Consider the following 9,619-nt stretch of genomic DNA (forward strand, 5'->3'; position numbering starts at 1 on the left):
ACTTCCTGGCTCCCCTCCTTCCCCCTGTACAGCCATTCACTGGGAAGATAAGTGTGCTGTTGTTCCTCCTGCCCCAGCTCTCTGAGCTCTTTATACATCTGAGAACAGAGGGTATGTGATCACTTATAAAAAAGGAAAAATGGTATTTATAATGTTTTTTTATATCTGTACATATGTTTGCCTTTCATTTCTATTTTAAACTGAATTTATTTATTTTAATTTATTCCAGGTACTTACTGTATATAGCACCATCAATTACACAGAGCTCTACATATATATATATTGTACATTCACATCAGTCCCTAACCCTCAAGGCGTGTACAATCTAAGGTCCCTAATTCACCTTTATACACATACATGGGCCAATTTGGACAGGGTCCAAATAACCTACCAGCATGTCTTTGGAGTGGGGGAGGAAACTGGAGTACCCGGAGGAAACCCACGCAGGCACAGGGAGAACATGCAAACTCCAGGCAGGTGGTGCCATGGTTGGGATTCAAACCAATGACCTCAGTGCTGCCAGGCAGACGTGCTAACCATTTAGCCACTGTGCTGCCCTCTATATGACTACAATCTTCCACCCCTCCTTACTCCATTCTGCAAGCAATCAAATCTGTACATATAGAACAACGCTGCTCACTAATATCTGATCCAAAAGATAAAATATCTAGAAAATATATCAAGAATATAAAGAAAAATTCCCTGGAGAAAAATTGTGCAAGAAACTGATATAATGTAACAAACCCTCCTATACCTCCAATTCACATAGAATGTAATCTGTGGCTAATACATAACATTCTTCCTCGTCACGTGTAAATATATGAAACAATATTATAAATTATAAAGTGATTACTGCGATCAAATAAATAAAGTGCAAGAGATGTGTTCATTAAATGACTATAGACATAACATGAACATGCAAACTCCAGGCAGGTGGTGCCTTGGTTGGGATTCGAACCATGAATGGGTTTTTGAGGCTTTACACATACTTTACCTTTATTTCTCTCAGTATCCTTCAGTGTGGGTTTTTTTTTTTTGCTGCTATGATCTGACTTCCTGTTAGAAAGTGTCTACATTTGTTCTCCATGGTCCGACTGTATGTAAGAACATAGCCACCCTCTCTTAGGCTTGGCTCACATATGTGCATTTTGCCTTTGATACTTTCTCCAATGCTATTTGCAGTGTTTTTTGCATTTTTCTACACAAGTTTTTGATGCATTTTTACCGTGTCTTATGTTTTGTTCAGCTTTTTTTTTTGTTAAAGTGGAATTTTTTTTGTTGCCGGGCAGAATAAAAATGCAAAGCGCAAAAGCGCTGTGTAAATTGACGGGGCTATATACGATAGGTACCTGTAATAATAAGATGGAAGTCCTGGGGAGCCTAGACAGCGCTCCTATGGAGGGCTTTGTTTTCAGGGAAGTCTTTCATAATTTATTTATTCCAGGTACTTACATCGCACCATCAATTTATGCAGTGCTTTACATATATATATTGTACATTCATATCAGTCCCTAACCCTCAAGGGGTGTACAATCTAAGGTCCCTAACTCACATTCATATACAAGGGCCAATTTAGACAGGAGCCAATTAACCTACCAACATGTGTTTGGAGTGTGGGAGGAAACTGGAGGAAACCCACGCAGGCACAGGGAGAACATGGAAATTCCAGGCAGGAGGTGCCGTGGCTGGGATTTGAACCAATAAACCTAGTACTGCCAGGCGGAAGGGCTAACCATGTAGCCACTGTGCTTCCCATATGTGCTAGTATGCGATTTACTACCGCTGTAATGATTATTAAAATCTTTTTAATGGTTATTAATATTTTGGATCTGCCTAGATTTAGTATTAAATTATACATTTTCACACCGTTACAAACATGGGAAACAGAGCAATTCTTGTGAAATGACATGGAATTCAGGGAAACATTTTCTGGTGGATAATAACTGGAAATGTTTAGAAAACATTGTTAGAGAAAACCTTGTTTGTCTCCAAATCCATCCATGAAATAATGAGAATGATGGTGGACTTGTGCATATTACTCCTCCCGTTGGCTTTCCTCGCCATTGCTGGGTGTGTTTGTGATGTGTTGCGATATAATGCAGATGTCCAGGATGTGTCCAGTGTGATCAGGCTTTCTTCTACACACCACCCTACAGCTTCCCTTGGGGCACATCTACAACGCCATCTGTTTTCAGGGAGTACACTGTTTGATGAGTTCCCTGCCTGGATACATAGGAGGACCCCCTCTCCAGTGAACACAGGTTGAAGCAATAATCGCAGTCTTGCATCATCTTGCCTTGGGCACTGAAATACAGTACTGCTGCAAACGAGCAAGCTGTGTAGAAACTGTCGAGTCAAATTGTGGCCTTAGAGCACAGTGATCTTACTAAGATCCTATATGAAGGAGGATGTTCGAGCTGTTACAGGAGCGGACTGACAACTCATGGGGCCCCCGGGCAATAGGGGATCATGGGGCCCCTGTGTCCTTGCCCAAACTAAAAAAGCCTATGAAAAAGGTACCAGGAGCATCTCATGGGGCCCCCTAATGACCCCAGGCCCTCGGGCAGTGCCCAAGTTTCCAAATGGTCAGCCCACCCCTGAGCTGTTATAGTAGATGTAAACCCCAAATGAATAGCCACACATTAAACAGCCAAGATGGTGAAATCTATCCTACCGGGTATTGTATCCTGACAGCCAGCACCCGCAGCTGTCAGAATTCTCACACAGTGGCTGCATCTGATTGGCTGCAGGCTCTGCCCAGCCAAGAACTTTCCTCCTGGCACTTTCAGATTGAAGGATGTTGAACAGGAGGGTGCCTATAGGACCACCTGTGACTCAAATGTCAGGAAATAGTCAAAATTCACTCTGTGTATGGGCAGCTTAAGTTTGCTAAAATGTGTGTCATAAAATTTGCCACTCTATAACCCCTTCCCGCCACTGCCCCCCGGCCATTTAAGTGGATCGAAATGACGGGAGGTAAAGGCGGGCATTCCAATCATGTAACTGCTCTAATTGGTTGTCACAGTGGTCACATGATTGGAAAGCTTCTGATTGCATGCATGCATCAGGAGGTTTCCATAATGGCCTCATGCACACTAAGCGTTTTATAATGCCGGTAGCGTTAGCTGTATAAAGTTGCGTTAACCACTTTACAGTCGTGCTATAATCGAAAGACAGCTACAGCGCAGTTGTCCAGTTCTGGGAGGGTGTCATATGACGTCCTCCCAAAACGAGCCCCCTTCGTGCCCCCAGTGGCACGCACTCTACGGACACAGCTGATCACTTGACTAGCTAAAAGGCCAATCACAGCTGCCTTTTACCATGTGATCAGCTGTGTCCAATGACAGAGCAGATCACAAAGTAAATACCGTTGCTGGTTATTGGCAGCACTTTGCTCATGTTGTCACAAATGAGGAAAGTACAGCCGATAACCGACAAACGTCACAGAGCAGATCTGCACTGATAATCAGGGCACTAATTATTAATCCCTTGATCATCAGTGCCACCCTGCAGCTCCGCCCATCAGTGCCACCAGTCAGTGCTGCCAGTCAGTGCCACCTATCAGTGCTGCATCATCAGTGCCTCCTCATTAATACCCACCAGTGCCACCTCATCAGTGCAACCTATCAGTCCTGCCTATCTGTGCCACCTCATCAGTGCTGCCTATCAGTGCAGCTTCATCAACGCACATCAGTGAAGGAGAAAAATTACCTGTTTGCAAAAATTTTTAATAGAAACAAAGAAAAACTTTTTTTTTCAAATTTTTTGCTCTTTTTTTGCTTATAGTGCAAAAAATAAAAACCCCTTTGGTGATTACCACCAAAAGAAAGCTCTATTTGTGTGAAAAAATGATAAAAATGTCATATGTGTACAGTGTTGCATGACTGAGCAATTGTCAAAGTGCAACAGCATAGAAAGCTGAAAATTGTGGTAAAAGTGCAAGTGGTTAAAAACGCATGTTTTTCCGCTTTTTTTTTAGCATTTTTGCATTAGCGTTTAGCTACATTTTTCCACATTAGTGTTTTTAGCATTTTTTACACATACAACAAAAACATTTTGGCTCAAAAAACGCTCAGAATGCCAGTTTGCCACGTTACCGCATTTACTACCATAAGTCCTCATGCATACTTGACGTTTTTACAGCGGCTGTTTTTGGCTTTTGACTTTTTTTCTACAGCCAATAAACCCTGCAGCATGTTATCCTATGTGTTCATGCACATACAGACTGTAATCAATGTTTTTTGGCTGGGACATTTTTCGGCTGGAAAAAAAACCCAGGACTAGTGGGTTTCTAGAGGAGTTTTTTAGCTGTAAAAACGCTCTAGCGCTGAAAACTGCTCAAAAAACGTGGTAAAATGCCACAAACTGGCGTTTTTTGAAATTTTAGACAAAAAAAAAGCCAAAAATGCAGCTAAATGTGGCAAAACACCGCTAAACACTAATGCAAAAGCGCTAAAAAAAGCTGAAAAACTCATGTTTTTAACATGAATTTACACAGCTAACGTTACCAGTGTTATTAAAACGTCCAGTGTGCATGAGGACTTTACAGCGTTTTTACAGCTCTTCAAGAAACCCACTAGTTCTGTGAGGGGTTTCAGCCAAAGAACGCCCCTGCCAAAAACCGCTGATTAACCACTTCAAGTCTGGACACTTTTACCCCCTTCCTGTCCAGGGAAATTTTCAGCTTTCAGCACTATCACACTTTGAATGACAATTGCGCGGTCATGCAACACTGTACCCATATGAATTTTTTAGCATTTTTTTGAGACAGATAAAGCTTTATTTTGGTGCTATTTATTCACCACTGGGATTTTTATTTTTTTTGCAATGTAAATGAAAATGTACAAAAATTTTGAAAAAAAGTGTGTGTCTTATAAAATTTTGCAAATAAATATTATTTCATCATAAATCTTGGCCAAAATTAATTCCGTTATTTTTTTAGTAAAAAAAAAAAAATAACCCAAATTAGTTTATAACCAAAAATTATACTTTTTAAACAGTTGTTTTTACATTTTTTCTTTTTATCTTTTTATATTATTAAGTGTGTTTTTTTTTTTACATACTGTCACCCTAGTGGTGACACTGTACTACTTGTGGGAGTTGATGAAGACTTTTTTTTTTTTTTACACTGATTGCTTTTACACCCATAAAGGCTGTAAAAGCAATCATTTCTCCTTCTCTCTAGCTGCATTCTTGCAGCCATTGAGAACTACTGTATGAGCTGTGATTGGTTACAGCTTGTCACATGGTACAAGGCTGTTGTGAATAGCCTTATACTATGTGACCTCTGTGATCGATCACAGATTTCACACGTAGTAAGCAATGATGTCACAAGTGACATCTTGCCTACTACTCTGCATGTGATCACTGATTGGCCAATGAGTAATCACATGATCGGGACCATCCGACGATCGGTGTTCCACTGTGTCTGGAGGACACAGCAGGCACCGGATCGCAGTGCTGCGCACAGCTAGAAAATGCGGGTGCCGTTTATGAATGGCAACCCGCCCCTGGAGTGTCACCGTCCGGCCGTTTATAAACAGCAGGCAGACGGCAAGTGGTTAAAGGTTATGTGTGCATGAACACATAGGATAACATGATGGGGAGTTTAACAGCTGTAAGAGCCAAAAACAGCAGCTGTAAAAACGACCTGTGTGCATGAGGACTTGATGCTACTTGTGCTGGGAGCGCACTTTCACCATAGTAAATTGTTTACAAACAGACGTATACAGGTGAAACTCAAAAAATTTTAATATTGTGCAAAAGTTCATTTATTTCAGTAATGCAACTTAAAAGGTGAAACTAATATATGAGATAGACTCATTACATGCAAAGCAAGATAGTTCAAGCTGTGATTTGTCATAATTGTGATGATTATGGCTTTCAGCTCATGAAAACCCCAAATCCACAATCTCAGAAAATTAGAATATTGTGAAAAGGTGCAATATTCTTGGCTCAAAGTTTCCCACTCTAATCAGCTAATTAAGCCATAACACCTGCAAAGGGTTCCTGAGCCTTTAAATGGTCTCTCAGTCTGGTTCAGTAGGAATCCCAATCATTGGAAAGACTGCTGACCTGACAGTTGTGCAGAAAACCATCATTGACACCCTCCATAAGGAGGGAAAGCCTCAAAAAGTAATTGCAAAAAAAGTTGGATGTTCCCAAAGTGCTGTATCAAAGCACAATAATAGAAAGTTATGTGGAAGGGAAAAGTGTGGAAGAAAAAGATGCACAAACAGCAGGGATGACTGCAGCCTGAAGAGGATTGTCAGGAAAAGGCCATTCAAAAGTGTTGGGGACTTTCACAAGGAGTGGACTGAGGCTGGAGTCAGTGCATCAAGGGCCACCACACACAGACGGATCCTGGACATGGGCTTCAAATGTCATATTCCTCTTGTCAAGCCGCTCCTGAACAACAAACAACGTCAGAAGTGTCTTACCTGGGCTAAAGAAAAACAGACCTGATCTGTTGCTCAGTGGTCCAAAGTCCTCTTTTCTGTTGAGAGCAACTTTTGCATCTCATTTGGAAACCAAGGACTCAGAGTATGGAGGAAGAATGGAGAGGCACACACTGCAAGATGCTTGAAGTCCAGTGTGAAGATTCCACAGTCTGTGTTGATTTGGGGAGCCATGTCATCTGCTGGTGTTGGTCCACTGTGCTTCATTAAGTCCAGGGTCAATGCAGCCGTCTACCAGGAGATTTTGGAGCACTTCATGCTTCCTTCCACAGGCAAGCTTTATGGGGATGCTGACTTCATTTTCCAGCAGGACTTGGCACCTGTCCACACTCCAAAAGCACCAAAACCTGGTTCAATGACCATGGGATTACTGTGCTTGATTGGCCAGCAAACTCGCCTGACCTGAACCCCATAGAGAATCTATGGGGCATTGCCAAGAGAAAGATGAGAGACATGAGACCGAACAATGCAGAAGAGCTGAAGGCCGCTATTGAAGCATCCTGGTCTTCCATAACACCTCAGCAGTGCCACAGGCTGATAGCTTCCATGCCACGCCGCCCTGAGGCAGTAATTGCTGCAAAAGGGGCCCAAACCAAGTACTGAGTACATATGCATGCTTATACTTTTCACAGGTCCGATATTGTTTTATGTACAATCCTTGTTTTATTGATTGTATGTAATGTAATTTTCTGAGATTGTGGATTTGGGGTTTTCATGAGCTGTAAGCCATAATCATCAGAATTATGACAAATCACGGCTTGAACTATATTGCTTTGCATGTAATGAGTCTCTCTCATATATTAGTTTCACCTTTTAAGTTGCATTACTGAAATAAATGAACTTTTGCACGATATTCTAATTTTTCGAGTTTCACCTGTATATGCAGCCACTCGTCGGCAAAGCCCACCCACCAAAAAACTGCATATATGATATTCACTTTTTTTTTGTAGCATTTCAGTGCTGTTGAATGCCTCACAGCCTCTTTGCAGCCACTTCATGTCTAGTGTAGTGGCTAAATGGTTAGCACTTCCACCTGGCAGCACTAGGGTAATTGGTTTGAACCCCAACCACAGCACCACCCGCCTGGAGTTTGCATGTTCTCCTTGTGCCTGTGTGGGTTTCCTTTGGGTACTCTGGTTTCCTCCCACACTCCAAAGACATGCTGGTAGGTGAATTGGCTCCTGTCTAAATTGTCCCTAGTATGTGTATGTATGAATGTAAATTAAAGTCCTTAGATTGTACGCAGCTTGAGGGCAGGGACTGATGTAAATGTACAATATATATGTAAAGTGTTGCATAAATTGTCAGCCCTATATAAGTACCTGTAATAAATAAATACATGCATGTAACTCAGTGATGGCTGCTTGGTATTTCTTATAACTAACTTGCTTTATTGAGGAGGTCTTTTCTTCCCCTCCTATTTCTGCTCATTTTATAGAAAACATGTACCATACTGTTATCCACGTGTCGCAAAGTTTTCACAAATATACATTTTTTTAACTATATTTTAAACCAGCATATCTCCCAGTAGAGGTCCAAAACCTTAGTCTACTCCTTTTCTGTCATTATGCTTCTTTAAAGTGTTTGTAAACCTGTGCTGATAGTGAGGTCTGGTGAACCACAAACTGAGTGAGTGGGGAGGTTGGGGAAGTCGTACCACAGTACCAACCTCATTTTTCTACATCTTTCAAGTCAGCTAAAAAATGATCAGCTTTAAGTCTTATGTCTGTAGTGGTCAGGCAGAGAACGGACACGTCATAGAACTAAAACAACCAGCTAAAAGAATGCAGCAGTGCCATTAAACTCTTAGCAGAATGTGGTAATACTTCTAGCATTTTCAGAAACAGGACTTAGCACAGCTTGGAAAGCCTTTCAATGCTGCCTTGTCTAAATAACATGCCATAAAGCAATGCACATCTGTGAGTCTGGTTTCTGAACTGTGCAATTAAAGAGCAGCTTCAGTCTCTCCAAAAGACATTAATAGACAACCACTACAAATATCGTAGCTGCTATTAATAAAAGAGCACTTACCTGTCCAGGGATCCAGTGCCATCCTCACCTGGGCCGGTTCTTCACCAGTCATTGAGTCCCCAGTGCTTGCATGTCTACTAAGGGAAACCAGCTGTCAAGCCTTGTGGCCTCACAGCTGGCTTCCCACTGTGCATGCATGTGCAATGCTGTACTTTGTGAATGGTCCCGAAGACTCCTGGGACCTGTGACATGTTCCAGAAGGCTGTGAGTAAAGGGGGGTATGAACTTCCACTTGGATTGCCTAAGCAATCCAGGCAGAACTGGGAGCAGGTACCTGTCAAAACCAGGTACCTGCTTCCCCAAAAATATAACAAAAGGGGGAGAGGAGGCAGAAAAGAAAAAAGCAGAAAAAAAACCTTTTCATTTTGGGTAAAGTTCAGCTTTAATTTTCATAACATTTCCATACTTCTAACTGTACTGAAGATATCTTCATAAAACATAGCTACATTCATTTATAAGAGAATACCAATAAATAAAAGTTGAACATGCCTAAGCTACAATGTTCAGCAGGCAAATGTGGCAAATTAGATCTTCTGAGTGAAATATACATCAGATTTATATCATGTTTTATCTTTATTGATTTGTGATTTCATTCAGTTTATTAATATGTAGATTTATCAGATTGCAAAACCTGCCAGACAGAAATATAGATGCATTTTGAATAATTAATATTAAAGCCTGGATCACACTGATGCAGCTCTGCAAGCTGCGTAGGAACAGCAGTCTATTCATTTGAAACCTCTACTGAAACACAGAGAAAAGGTCCCTGTTCCTTTTTTGGAATTGCAGCTCACACAGGAACTGCAAGTGCAGTGCGGTTCCCAGTGCTGAAGTGATTTCTAGTGCATGTGGCGTGCCTTTAGAGTTAATGCCACCCACACACATCTCCTGCATTTTTCGGTATGGATGGTTGCAGCTCTGGAACAGGTGGGTTACCGGAGCAGCAATCACCCCCACAGATGTGAACCTAGTTTAAGGGAGTGCCTGCTGAAATATAATAAAACACTTAAGCATTCTTACGTCACACTTCTAAGCTTTTGATTGGGTTGGCTCAGAAACACCCTTTAAATTAGAAAACTAATATAGCCACCACATATAAAGATTGGCAAGTTACATTACACTACATTTAT

The sequence above is a fragment of the Staurois parvus genome, unplaced genomic scaffold (genome assembly GCF_062004578.1).
Source record: "Staurois parvus isolate SC_StPar_1 unplaced genomic scaffold, SC_StPar_1.0 ptg000291l, whole genome shotgun sequence".
Taxonomy (NCBI): domain Eukaryota; kingdom Metazoa; phylum Chordata; class Amphibia; order Anura; family Ranidae; genus Staurois; species Staurois parvus.